Genomic DNA, 12,939 nt, shown 5'->3' on the forward strand with positions numbered 1-12,939 from the left:
AGTCCCCCAATCTGAGATATAACGGCTGGCTGCCTTTGTACTAACAAATGAAAAATTCCTTAACACAAACTGCTGAACACGGCAAATGTCTACCACATTGTGAGTACAGCACGGGAAAAAACAATGCCCTGGAAGGTGCAGTTTCTCCAGACGATATGCTGGGAGAGACATCCCATTGTCAACAATGTGCATAGCGGCCTCATCATCCCTGGAAGGAAGCCATCATCACTGAAGGATTTACCGTTTCCCCGAAAATAAGACCTAGCCAGACAATCAGCTCTAATGCGTCTTTTGGGGCAAAAATTAATATAAGACCCGGTATTATATTTTATTGTTATTATACTATATCATACTATACTCTACTGTATTATATTATATTATTATATTATATTATATTATATTATATTATATTATATTATATTATATTATATTATATTATATTATATAAAACCCAGTCTTACAGTATAGTAAAATAAGACCAGGTCTTATATTAATTTTTGCTCCAAAAGACACATTAGAGCTGATGGTCTGGCCAGGTCGTATTTTCGGGGAAACACGGTAGTGACCTTGGGCTGAAGTTAACTCCCTTCTGTCAAATCACTGTAAACAGAAGCTGGGTTTGAATGCCTTAAGCTAATTATATACTGTAATGATAAAGCATATGGTTAAGTTATAGTCTTACTCATATAGGTACATAAAGATTATCTAGGAGCATTCAATTCATCACCAGAAACTGCCATATAAAAATTTATTCTTAATTATATTGTGGTGACGGTTGCACAACTCTTTGAATATACTAAAAACCACTGATTTATAAACTTTTATGTGGGTGAATTGCCTATTATGGGAATTATATCAATAAACTTTTTTATTCTATTCTAAGCTTTTAATCTCAAATTAATCATTTTTATCATCAGGAAGTAAAAATTTGATTTTTTTCAGTTTGTTGAAATATAATGGGAAATAGAGCAAATACAGTATGTTCTGAGGGTTCATAAAAATTAACTTTGTAGAGATTCAGAATTCTTTCAGAATGAAGGGCCGAGTTCGGGTTGAGGTTTGGGGCTGGATTTTTTTTCCTTTTTAATTATTTAAAGTTTATAGATTCTACTACTCCTGTTCTTCCCTTTGATAAAGACATACTCAAATCACCTTGACTAAAATGAACGACAATCTTTTGACTGTGTATAGCTCCTAATAAACTACTACATTCTAGACTCTCATTAGCAAGACTGAATGACAAACCTATACCTGGACCAAAATAAAAAGATAAAATGTTATAAGTACTAATTCAGGTAATGTCACATTTTTTAGAGTTATCATACTTCACAGAAATTTTATACTTCAAAATTTACCAGCAGGCCAAATGATTCATAAATTCTATTTTTCTCCCTGAGACAGGAGATAAATTCAACAATTTTGCTACTGAAGTTTCAGTTCAGTCAAAATGTAAAATGTGGGAGATGTCTCCACTTTGAAAGCACTATCCCTACAAAGACTAAAAATAAGTCAAAGGATTAGAAGACTGAACTGGCAACATTAAGAATGTTTCATGGGAGGAACAATGGATAAAGAAGACAGAAAACAGCTACAACAGGCTTAGCCACTTCCAAAATGGAACTGTGAGGGTAGGCAATTCAACTAACTCCTCTAGACTTGGCTCTCTCATTCTGTGACCTGGAAGCCAGCATCTGCCCTGCCTCCTCTGTAAGGTAGCAGTGGGAACCAAACCAGAGGTCAGGGAAGGCTGTTCAGTAGGTGTAAAGCCTTCTGCAAACAGAAGCATAATCCTCATTTCACTCTCAAAAAGCTCAGTCTCTATGATAAGCAGTTGATCACCTTCTACTCTGCGTGTATGAAACTGACTGACTGTATTAGGCTGCTACATATATAGCACAGTACCACAGACTGGGTGGCTTAAAAAGCAGGAACTTATTTCCCACAGTTCTGGGCCCTGGGAAGTCTAAACTCAAGGTTCCAGCAAATTCAGTTCTCAGCTTCTCTTTCTGTCCTCAATGGCAGACAGGGTGTCTGGTCTCTCTCTCCTCTTTGAATCACCCTCTTCTCATCAGGAGGCCGGCCCCACCCTCAGGACCTCATCTACACCTAATTACCTCCCAAAGGCCTCACCTCCAAATACCAAAACGCTGTGGGTTAGGGCTTCAACAGAAAAGACTTTGGGGAACACAGTTCAGTCCACAGCACTCCCCTACATTTCTTTAATGACTATCTTCGGGCAGAAATTAAACCTTTGTATAAAAAAATGAATGGGGTGCGGAACATTTAAAGGACGGCTTACTTTTAAAAGGGCTTACTTAAGGCAGTTTACTAAGATTCATATAATATGAATTAAAATTTAAACTAGATGAGGGAACTGGGATGATAAGAAGAGCTAGGATTTATCCAGCACTTACCTGTACCAGGTGCTGCGAGCAGTAAGAGCTTTCCAGTTTACCCTCACAGTAGTCACACAAAGGGGAATGATTTATAGAGGTAGATCCTAAGCACACAAAGGTGAAACAGGTTTTCTCAGGTCACGTGGCGAATCTCACAGGTCATACAGAGCCTGTACCTACACTACCTGGCTTCTCTTGTCACTGAGACAAAGGAAAGTTGCAGAGGGAAAGAGGGTATTGAAAAGAGGAAACCAGAAACGAGATGTTCAGGTTCATTTTCTACCTTTCTTAAGATGTGGCCAAAATTTTATAAGCAAATAGCTCAAATGAAACTTAATCAGCCACAGGATTCTAAATGCATTAGTTAAAAACAAAGCACATGCTCAGAAGGTCGTTCTCTGTGGGAGGAAGAGCTGAGAACAGTTTCTCCTCCGGGTCCTCATCGAGACAGGCTGAACAGCAGCCCCAGGACCCCCCTGGAAAAACCATTCACGACACACACACAGGAAGCTCCACAAGGCTCAACACACGGCAGTGGCCTCTCACTGCACTATGCAAGTAAAACAAATCTGCCAAAATTAAGAACTACAAAGGTTTCCTAGTAATTTAAACAGAGATTGAGGGCTCACTACAACACAAGACCTTAACGCGACGTCCGTGGATAGACTTCAGGGGTTCCATAAACTACCTGCAATTGTGTGTTGTGGATATGCAGCAAAATGTGCACAAACGCTATTCTGGGGGGAAACCATAGCTACACCAATACTCGATGGAGTCTCTGATAAAAATAAAGTTAAGCACCCCTGACAGAGGAATTAATGAGCTGTGTAACTACCAGCAGAGCATATCCAAATCATCTCAGCCCAGGCTTCGCGTAGGTACAGAGCACAGCTGGGTTGATGTAAAACTGCAATAAGTGACTGTATAAATGCAAAATCAGAAATGCTCTAAATAAGTATAGGTGGGGGTGGCCGATGGCTCAGTTGGTTAGAGCGCGAGCTCTCAACAAGGTTGCCGGTTCAATTCCCACATGGGATGGTGGGCTGCGCCCCCTGCAACTAAAGATTGAAAACAGCCACTGGACTTGGAGCTGAGCTGCGCCCTCCACAACTAGACTGAAGGACAACGACTTGGAGCTGATGGGCCCTGGAGAAACACACTGTCCCCCAATGTTCCCCAATTTTAAAAAAAACAAACACTGATTTTAAAAAAAAAAAATACGTGGGCAGTACCTCATCTGTGTACACTATCTGCCCATGAATTCTGCCCATGGATATTCACTGCTGCCAAGTATTATTAGATACATTATAACCTCCAAGGACAGGACCCATCTTCCTCATAGCTGAGTGCCCTGACCATTCATTAAATGGCTTTTCACAATAAAGAAATTAATACAAATCTTTACATCCATAAATATCTAGCAAATAAAGACCTCCAGCAGAATGAGTTTATTTAAAAAAAATTCAAAGTATTCCTTTCCTTTCATAAAATGAAATGTATTACAAAATGAGAAACACTGAGTAACTGAGGGGAAATAACACTTACATGGAACCACTAAAAAATTAATACTACTACATTTTACATGAACCATAACCTAGCATCATTATACCAGAATAATGCCCTTAAAAAAAAGTGTAATCCAATTGTATTATTCCTAAATTTATACCTTCATGCCTGTCCCCTAAGGATGGAAAATGAGGCATATGTGCTATATAATATTTATGGTCTTCATTTCTTCCTCTCTATGGCAAATAGAAGACAAAATCAAAACTGCAACATAGCTGACACCAGAAATGAGCAGTTATTTAAATCTTTTTAATAAATAAAAGGGGCTAAAATCCAAAACAATGACAACACCAAATACTAGCAAGGATGTGGAGCAAAAGGCATTCTCATTCATTGCTGTTGGGGATGCAAAATGGTGCAGCAAGTTTGGAAGACATGTGGTAGTTCCTTACGAAACTAAACACTCTTACCACACAATCAGAAATCATGAGCCTTGATATTTATCTAGAGTAGGTGAAATCTTATCTCCACACAAAACCTGCACTTGCAAATGTTTACAGCAGCTTTATTCATAACTGCCAAAACTCAGAAAAATGAAGAGGTGCTTCATCAGGTGAAGGGATAGACTGGAGTGCATTCAAACAACGGAACGTTACCAGCGATACAAAGACGCTATCAGGGCACAAGCCACCTGGAAGACCCTTACATGTTTATTACATTACTAAGTGGAAGAATCAGTCTAAAAAGATTGCATACTCTATGATTACAAATATATGACATCTGGAAAAGGCAAAATTATGGAGACAGTATTGATTAGATCATTGGTTGCAAGGGCTTGGAGGAGGGAGCGAGGGAGGGAGGGAGGGATAGGTGGAGCACAGGGTATACATTAAGAGCGGTGAAACTATTCTGTAATGGTAGATTTGTGTTGTTCACATTTGTCAAAACCTATATAGGACGTACAACACAGAGACGGAAACCTAACGTACACTACAGACTTTAGTTAATAAGAAGGTACCAATATGGGTTCAACTGTAACCATGAACCACAGCAATGTAAGCTGTTACTAACAGGGGAAGCTGGGTGGGAGGGGGCGTATAGGAACTCCGTACTTGCCACTCAGGTTTTCTATAAAACTAAAACTACTTTAAAGAATAAAGTCTGTTCACTTAATTAACCCATTAAATAGTGATTTAAAATTTTTTAATGTTTTAATGTATCACATACCATAAAATATTACTTATACAGTAACTGTTTACACAATCAACACAAGCCTGTTGGCAAAACGAAAGAAAACTTTCCACAAAACGCCAGACTGCTTTAAATATTCCATTCTTTCAGCATGTTTTGCTCTTCCTTTCTAAAGATCAAAACTCAAACTGCTCCTGCCCCCAGCACACTTAAGAGAATACTAATTGCTACACTTCCTTCCATCAACATCTAACATGCTTAAAAAAACTGAATACTCCATTACTGAATATTCCCCTTACCTAGTCAATGTGAGAATTATATGCTCTGTGGAAAGAGCACAGCCCATGAAAGAAGAGATTGCCTAGGTAGGTGGTCAAAGAATATAAACATAGGTAAAAATGCTTCTAATTTTCCTAATTAAAATACCCACACACAAAAGACAACAGTAAGAATTAAATACCTAAAACCAAAAGGAGAAAATAATTGTTCAAAAGGTTCAATCTAGATGTTTTTCTATATAATTTTAGTCAAGTAATAAATAAATGTGCATGTCTTTCTTACCGCTCCCTCACATATTTAAAATTCCTAGATAATATTTCAAACTATTTTCCTATCTTTTACATTTAATTCATGCAAACTGTTTGTTTTACTAAGCAAATAAACAGCAGTATGTGTACTACCCCACACAAAAATTACAATTCAGTCATTTGAGGTCTTCCAAAACGTTTATCAAATCTTTTAAGAGAAAAAAATCATTTATTTTGGGAAGCAGATCTGACTGAGTGTTACAGAGTTTTGTCTTATTTTTGTTTGTTGGTAATATCAAAAACTACAGAAAGCTCACTATACATTGTACACGTGTAAGGCATCACCTCCATATATTTAACACTTTAAATGTGTTTAAAAAGATAAAATGTTAGTAACCCAACAAAAACATTTTTTAAACATAATCAAAAGCCATTCTTTCTCCAATCTCACTCTTGAGACCACATTTTAAAAACAAAAAAGAAAGAAAAGAAAGAAACCTGGTTATCTGCTTCCGTATGTAAGCACTCTGGTTGTTTGTGCAAAGCATAAACTGGTCCAAATAAGAAATCCTGAAAGCAGGGCAAACAGAAGTCATTTCAACTGGTCTTTCACTAAAGACACGTAAGTGAGGTCACTACTGCCGCTGAGGTTCACAACCAGCAGACTTGAATACACCAGTTTCTATCCAGCTCTTTTAAATTATTAGTAGATAACCTGGTGAGTTCGTGGTAAATACAGCTGTGCACACAGCAGCACACAGCTCCTGCAGGCCTTTGACTTGAGCAATTTGTCAAATGCACAGTATATTCACTCTGTTTTGTTCCTTTGAAGCTCAATAGTCACCTATAAAGTGACCCTTTTTTAAAACCACAACTACAAAAGCTCCTTCACTTCGTGGACAACAAGACATGAGAAACATCTAATTGCTCATCTGTAGAACCGAGTGATTATTTCAAATCTTACTAGCATAAACATTCTCATGTTATACAGGCTCTCCCATACCTCCCTACCATATTCTTAAAAACTTCCTCACAAGTAACTTCTGATTAATCCTCTTTTCTACTTTCTAAAGTGACCCACTTCCATTACCTCATTTTTATCCCCAAACCCTGCACACATCGGTCATATTAATCACCATAAAAATCCCACTACAGGACGCCACTGCCATTAAGCTCTTAATGCATCAACCAGGTAATTCTGTGAAGCCACAGCCTCTCCTAGCTCCTTTCTATCATTCTTTCTCTCACTGCCAAGTTGCTCAACATTTTCTTACCAGCTGCGAACTGCTTCTACACATCACTGGCCAGCCCGCACCTCCTGGGCTGCTCTGCTTTCACCAAATCCTCAGGACTTCCACTGACTCCTGATGAAATAAACGGTCTTTTTCAGCAGTGTTTGCTCGGACCTCATTCTCGAGCCTAAAACCTCGTGATTGTACTGTCCCACTTTGAAGCCTCTCCTACCTTTATCCCTTTATATTGCTCTACTTTTCAGATCTCTCTCTCAAGTCATTCTTCCACGTCCTCCTCTGGCCAGAACATTGGCTTTTCTTGTCCAATAACTACACGTACAACCATTACCTCAGCATCAGCTCCTACTATTTCACTTTCAGCGCGCGTACCCTCTGCTTAGCAAAAACAAATCACAAAGCCGCGTGGGCCATAGCTGCGGACACTAAGGCCGGGGAGGCCCTTTTACAAAAGTCACCCACCTCTTGTGGGATGAGAGGTAGTCAGGTTAAGAACAGGGGTCAGGAGGCGGCTTGGAATCCTGGCCTGGGCACTCACTTGTGGCCTTGGTCAAATCCCTTGACCTCTCCAAACCTGTTTCCTCGTTTGTACTTCAGGGACATTTAGACCTGCAAGGATTAAATAATTCGCGCAAAGACAGCAATAGTAAGGAAACGAAATCATCCATAATCCCATTATCCAGAGATTAGCACTATTAACATTTGGTATATTTCTTTCTGATCTTTTTCCTTCACCTATGTGAGTAGAGGTGGGTGTGCACATAATCAGAATCCTACTAAACACTCGGCATCTATAGTTTTTTCCATTGAGCTTTACATGAGGATATTTTTTATATCATGATTTTTTAAAGGCTACATGATATTTCCTTTTAACGATGGGCCATGATTCAACATTCCCCATCTACTGTTGGGTGCTTAAAATGACAAATCACTACCTTTAACTTCTTTTCTGTTCCATTTTTCCTTTTGTTTTTCTTTCCCAGAAAAAGTCTCTTCCTCCTCTATTCCACCTGTGAGCCAAAAACTGTTCACAATGGCTAATAAATCACCTAGCAGTGCGAGAAACACATTTTTATCAAGCAAGAAGAAAGTAATGGCTCCAAGAGTGATGTATACTTCCCATATTAAACTTCCTAAAAAATAAAATAAAATCACTGGCATGCCCAGAAGTTACCTTTGCAAGTTTCAGAAATCACATGTTCCTTTGGTTTCTGTCTTCCTCCACTGGAATGTAAGTGCTATGAGGAGAGGGACTGTTTTTTGGTGTCTGCAGCAACTAAAACCGTACCTAGAGCATAACTGGTGCTCACTGTATTAAGTATTAGCTGCTATTACGTGCCAGGTACTTCCCTAAGAGTTTTGCACACCCTCTGAGGTAGATTTCTCATTTTCACCACCGCCACAAAGAGGATAAATAACTTACCCTAGATCTCACGGTAAGAAGTAGAACAAGGAACAGAACTTGGGCAGTCCAGCGATGTAACACCAAACTATACTGAATAAATTTGTTACTTACACCAGCAGAGTGCCATGTGATCGCACTAAAAATTGAACACGATTATACTGATTTTCCCTCCTAATTAAATGCCAACATTATTGTCTTTCATTACAAATATATGTCAACTATATCAAGGATATTTTGGAAGGCAAGTCTTCCACCCTAATCACCATTACTATTTGGAATAAAAAAATATGGTCCCAAAAAGAAAAAATACTTACAAGTGAACTTCTGAAATAACCTGGTTAGATCTAGGATACTTACTTCCCTCTTTTTTCCCTAGATTCAGCAGTCTCCGCTGCCAATTTAAATGTCGCTCTTCCTTTTTAATCAGAGAAAATATTTTCTAGATAAGATACATTGAAATTCTCACATTTTCTAGAAAATGTTGCACTCTCTTTCCTCATTCCAGGTTATTTTAAGGAGGACTCATTTCTCCAATGAGTTAAAAGGTATCTCAACCTAAACCACCTCCCTCACCCCCCACCCCAGCAGGCCCCCCAACATCCCCATGTTCTGCCAGTACACTGGGCCTCAGAAAAAGGCCTCACATTCACTCTATGTATAAACAGTTTTCAGTCAATTTGGTTTTGACTTTTGCTGCTTTTTTAAAAAATGTAGTGGACAATCTTAGAAGCCTGTGGCCGTATCTCCTTAAGACAAAGGCTGACAGGGAGATCAGACCACTGAGAAAAATGTGTCATTCACATCACAATCTATTTTACAGTCTGTAAACCCTGACTTTGTCATAGGCCTATATTCAAAAGCTTAAAGCTACTCAATCTTAAAATTCTTCCCAGTAACTTGGAGCCAAAAACACATTTTAAAATTTAAAGGTGACCACACATGTCCCTGAAGAGAGACATTTCTAAACCCTTCTATTAATCATCCAGCCCAAGGCCAAAAGCTGTTAGAAAATGCCCTCTCAGTCCCTTTGGTACAGTGTAACAAGAGGTAAGAGGCAGAGGGAAACATCTTAGCCATGTTATCTCCATTGAGCTAACATTTATTTCTGTTTGAGTTTTACAAACTAATCCTAGAATAGCAAACAAAGAACCAGTTTAAAAAAAAAACAGTGGCTTCCTATGTCATCATAAAATGGATGGTTCCACTGGCTACTCTGACTACACAATAGCAAGCAAAACCCTTTGACCTTGGAAAAGCATAGTAAATGGAATACCTACTAATAAATTACATGGTTTACCAATTTCTTCAAACCAAAAATAAATCTTACAAGCAAACTATCACACGAGTAAACAAAAGCTTGTTTTGTTCTACCATTTGCTTAAAAGCAAGCACAGTGGCGGTGGGAGAGGGATTAAGAAGCACAGCCAGACAAGCCCATAAAACCTCCACTGTAAGATACAACTACCCTGCAGGAGCAGCCAACGCATTCTGACCTAACAGCTGTACCCAGTGGCACTAATTAAAATGAAAGGCTAGTCTGCATAACACACAGGCAATTCACTGAAACTTACCGACAAGTTGGTGGGGTTCATCACACTCTTCCCCCCCCACACCCCTTCAGACCTACAATGTAAACAATAAATTGGCACAAAGCTGAAGGTACCCACATTTGAAAATATATACACATTCAAGCATTTCAGAAGTAATCACAACCTTGCAGCCTGGAACATAGCCTATAGGAACACAGACTATGAAACACCCCCCCTACACACACACACACACACACACACACACACACACACACACACACAAAGGAAGTGGTACAGCTACATTACGTCAGCTCTCGCCTCAATTCATAAACGAAAAACCACAAGACAAAAATCTAAAGGGCCCTTTTTTCTGGAAACCTTCTTAGAGTGAATGAATGTACGTTAAGTCTTTGAATACAGTACTCGTTGGTGCATCACTTTCAACAGCCACGGGGAGGGAAAAAGTGTAATCTTAGTCAATTCTATCATGCAACCAGATCAAATAACATTGCAAGCACAGCCTGCCAAGCGCCAGGGCCTGCCAGAGTACAATGAGCACTCAAGTGCTGGGGACTGAAAACCACCTTTCACTGGTCCCAGAGATCTTTATAAAACAGTTAAACACTACTAAATTACAGAGTTGGAAAAAAACAAATACAAGCTTCTAACTGCTGCTCCCACACTATTGTGAAGATGCTGTTAAGCCTCTAAAATGTCTGCCTTGTGTTATTTTAATAGGCAAAGTAAATATTCAGAAAGGCAATTGCCTCGTAGAGCCCAAATCTAATACACACATAAAAATGTAGAGATGGTTGTGCATCTGGAAATAATTGACCACAGATCAACGGGCTTACATGGGATATTGTTGCCATCTGTAAGGTTTCTAATCATGTCTACTTTAAATTTGGAGCTCCTAGCAAAAAAGGGAGGGAGGGAGAAAAGGAAAGAGGGAGGAAGGGAGGAAGAGAGGGAGGAAGGGAGGGAGGAGAGAAGGGTGAGGCGGGGAAGAGAGAGAGACTCAATATAGTAATTTTGGCACAGAATTATAAGGACTTAGCTAACTCTGTTCTCAACTTTTACTCAGTGTCTCAATCTTAAAGCACACAGACACAATTTCAAAGGGAAAAATTAATCTCTCTGTTGACCCCTGTGTTCCTTCACATACCGTTTTTTAAAATTTCCATGTGGCTGAGAGAAAGCCTCCAGCCAAACAATACCCCAAGGACAACAGTGGCACATGTGCGCCAGGAAAAGGAGAGTAAAACAAAGTAACCTATTACACTACTTTCTTTCTCAGAGTGGCAGAGCGGCCTCCCCATAGCTTCTATGCGAGCACAATATTTGAGTAAACAAGGGGAAGGGGCGGGGAAACCACCACCTCAAACCAAAAAAATTTAACAATTTAAACTTCAAGCAATCTTCTTCAAAACTACTTTTGCATTTTAGCCACTCCGGTGAAATAACAGCATTTAGGTCCAAAAAACAAATTATATTTGTCACGTAAGTAACCCAAAACTGCTTTATAATCAAGTCCATCAAATTCATTTTATTTTTAAACTTAAATTTACTCCGCAGTAACCAATGAAGTTTCTGATCAATGTGACTCCTGGATTATGCATTGCTCATCTTCAGTAAGGCTTTCTTTTCTGAGAAGACAATACGTTCTTTAAAAATAGTGTTTTGTCTGCCCTAAAGATGTTTAATTGGTTTATTTAACTGGGATTTCTAGAGTTTGGGCAATTAAAATAACTGGTAAGCCCAACAGAAATGCAATGGGACCTAACAAATACCGATTCCTGGTTCCTGGAAAGCTACCACCATTCGTAATTACCCCCGAGTTGCTCATCTTTCTCGAGTCAGCTACGACACTCCCACACACCCACCTCCGAGAGCCCCTGCGCCCACGCGTGATCAACTTCCTGGCCCACGACCCGCATCCCCCTCACAGCACTAGGCGCCGGCCACTTGCCTGCGGCGGGTCAGCGGCTGGAACTGAGCTTGCGGGACTCGTCCTCCTCCAGCAGGGCCCCCGCAAACTCAGGCCCGCGGGCAGGGGCGGGGCAGGCGGGGGCTCGGGGCGTGAAATGCACTTGCTAAACAAAAGGAGGCCCTGGCAGATGCAGCGTGAGGGTGCAGGTCCCCGCAGAGGAGGCTCGGTGGCTCCAGGAGGCGGTGGCCGCGCGGGGCCCCGCCCGCGGCTGGGGGATGCAGCCGCACTCCGGCTCCCGGCTCAACACTGCCACATGCCTGAGACCCAGACGCCAGGAGAGAAAGAGCAGCCTCCCCGCGGCGGCGGCGGCCGGCAAAACCTGGGCTGGAGCCGGGCCCGTTCCTGGCCGCCACCACCGCGGGCGCGCGCGCACACAAAGCCGCTGCAATTTTATCTCCTTCCTAGCTAGCTGGGCCAGCCTCTCGTCTCCCCACCCTCCCTCCCCTGCCGACAGCCGGAACTGAGGGGCCGTGTGATTGATGGCCGCTCTTAATAGCGTGGTCAGCTAGAAAATGCATCTGCAAGCAAGATATTAAAGAGGCAGCGCATCTCCGTGAGTGATCAGCAGTTCACACGTCCTAGAGCTGCCTCTGCTTCTGCCAGGAATATTAATACCAACCACCTCTGACGTCTAACAAATGCAAATGTAATAACCAACCATCACAGACATCCTGAACATGTGTTTCAAAGATGCACGGGAGAAAGGAGTATTGTTTGGTGTCAGGCAACATTTCTGACCCCAATTTTCCTTACAATTTAAGAATTTTCTAAGTAAGAGTCTTCTCTCCAACCGTTTTCCACAAGAAATGAAAGATCCATCTTCTAGACAAGGCGGACTTAAACTGAGCTTCATTATCCATCTAATAAGGAAGCAAAATAAATGTACATTTCTTGCCATGAGGCTTTACATCCACAGGCTATGGATTCCAGACCCCTCCTTAATTCCATTGTTATGTGCATCTAAATAGAATTGCCAATTGTTAACTTCAAATTAGTTTCTTCCCCACCCCCAATCTGGTAAACATCTACCAACCTGCTAAAATTTATCACAACTAAACTACATTCATACCATGGACTCCCTAGCAGCAGCAGCCAAGATAATTTTTTCCTATTAAATAAGACACACTATTGAAAATTGTTTTAAA

General features: G+C 40.6%; 1 protein-coding gene across 6 annotated transcripts in view; it reads right to left on the reverse strand.

Moving 5' to 3' along the window:
- Positions 1-12,939, reverse strand: part of RERE (arginine-glutamic acid dipeptide repeats) — a 389,341-nt gene that overhangs the window by 271,800 nt on the left and 104,602 nt on the right. The window contains exon 1 of one of the 6 annotated variants that reach the window (XM_074334102.2): positions 11,774-12,045. The exons of the other annotated variants lie outside the window; for them this stretch is intronic. The gene's annotated coding sequence lies outside the window, so the exon portion shown is untranslated. Of the gene's footprint in view, positions 1-11,773; positions 12,046-12,939 lie in introns of those variants that run through there. 6 annotated transcript variants of the gene reach the window in all.

The sequence above is a fragment of the Rhinolophus sinicus genome, chromosome 14 (assembly GCF_057876585.1).
Source record: "Rhinolophus sinicus isolate RSI-liver-muscle chromosome 14, RSI-T2T, whole genome shotgun sequence".
NCBI classification, from domain to species: domain Eukaryota; kingdom Metazoa; phylum Chordata; class Mammalia; order Chiroptera; family Rhinolophidae; genus Rhinolophus; species Rhinolophus sinicus.